Raw genomic sequence first — 2,083 nt, 5'->3', positions numbered from 1 at the left:
AGCTGTACAAAGAGATCTAGTCTGTCTCAGGGAGCCGCTCCAGTCTGCAGGCGTAACAATGTTCTGCACCGGAGGAGAGGGATGCACACGCAGACACAAAGCATGACTCTTCCTTTTATATGTCGAGCCCCATCTTTGGATTATAAACCTTTTACACTTCAATTAAGGAGCTGGGAAACAATATGGAGGTTTCTGGACGTGGAATAAGACGGATGAAATTGCCGATCTGGCAGGTGTTTCTGTGGTGGCATCATTTCTTTCTCTTGTGGAGTACAATAGAGGGGCAGACCCGCTACAGCATCCCGGAGGAGCTGAAACAAGGGTCCGTGGTGGGGAACCTTGCAAAAGATTTGGGTTTGCTTGTGTCTGAGCTGTATCGGCGTAAGCTGCGGATCACCTCTGAAGCCGGTAAGCAGTACTTTAATGTGGACTTGGGCAAAGGAGAGCTGGTGGTGACGGACAGAATAGACAGAGAGGAGCTGTGTGGACAAAGCCCGTCGTGTCTGCTGCCTTTGGAGCTCGTCATAGATAACCCTCTGCAGCTGCACAGGGTGGAAATAGAAATCCAGGACACGAACGATCATTCTCCGAGTTTTATCACGAAGGAGAAGGTGGTGAAAATTGCGGAGCTGGTCAACCCGGGCGCGCGGTTCCCTTTAGAAAGCGCACAAGATCCTGACGTGGGCACTAATTCCGTACGCACGTACCTTGTCAGCAAAAACGAGCATTTCAAACTGACGGTGAAAAATCACAAAGATGGGAGAAAAATCCCCGAACTGGTTCTGGAAAAGGCTCTAGACCGAGAAAAGCAGCCTGTGCACAACCTCATCCTCACCGCTGTGGATGGGGGAGACCCGGTGCGTTCAGGGACGTCTGAAATCACAGTGATAGTGCTGGATAWTAACGATAATGCGCCACAATTCGAKAAACAAGTTTATGAGGCGAATGTCAGTGAAAGTGCAACACCTGGAAGTGAAATCCTGCACGTAAAAGCTACAGATGCAGACGAAGGGTTAAACGGAGAAATTGAATATTTATTTGCAGAACAGACTTCAGATCTGATTTTATCATTATTTGATATAAACCCTTCAACTGGAATTATTGTTGTCAAAAGCAAATTAGACCATGAAAACACCATCTTACACAGATTCGATGTAACTGCTAAAGATAAAGGTAATCCTGAGATGGATGGACATTGTAGTGTGGAAATCAAAATAGTTGACATCAATGACAATGTTCCTGAAATAATTGTTACTTCTTTAACATCACCTGTTCCTGAGGATTCAGCTRTAGGAACTGTGATTGCAATAATAAGTGCTAAAGACCCAGATTCAGGTGATAATGGTAAAGTTACTTTAACCGTGTCTMCCAAATCTCCCTTTAAGTTAAATCCGTCCATTTCTAAACATTATTCGTTAGTGACAAACGGGCCGCTGGATCGTGAGAAAAACACTCAGTACAGTGTGAAAATAAGTGCCACTGATTCAGGAAAACCTCCGTTGAAGAGTGAAAAAACAATAACTGTAGAACTGTTGGATGTAAATGATAATCCTCCAGTTTTCACCCAACTTTCTTATGTTGTTTATGTGAAAGAGAATCGTCCTCCAGGAAACATTTTGTGCTCAGTGTCAGCATCAGATTCAGACGCGGGAGAAAACGCAAAGATCTCTTACTCTATTCTGGACTCTAAAGTTCAGGACGTTTCTGTCTCATCTTATGTTTACATGAACTCAGAGAACGGCAGCATCTACAGCATGCACTCGTTTGACTATGAGAAGCTGAAGGTGTTTCAGATCCAGGTCCAGGCAAAGGACCAGGGCTCTCCGAGTCTCAGCAGCAACGCCACTGTCCATGTTTTTATCCTGGACCAGAACGATAACGCCCCCGCGGTTATTTACCCGTCCTCCGCCGCCCTGGGCTCCCTCTCTCATCAGAGGATGCCCCGCTCCGCTAAAGCGGGTCACCTGGTTACCAAGGTGACGGCCGTGGACGCTGACTCGGGCCATAACGCCTGGATCTCCTACAGAGTGTCGGAGGCCACAGACGCCTCTCTGTTCACTGTCAATCAGTACACAGGGGAGGT

The sequence above is a fragment of the Austrofundulus limnaeus genome, unplaced genomic scaffold (genome assembly GCF_001266775.1).
Source record: "Austrofundulus limnaeus strain Quisiro unplaced genomic scaffold, Austrofundulus_limnaeus-1.0 Scaffold1, whole genome shotgun sequence".
Lineage (NCBI taxonomy): Eukaryota > Metazoa > Chordata > Actinopteri > Cyprinodontiformes > Rivulidae > Austrofundulus > Austrofundulus limnaeus.
The sequence above is the reverse complement of the archived record's forward strand: the minus strand, read 5'-3'. Positions refer to the sequence as shown.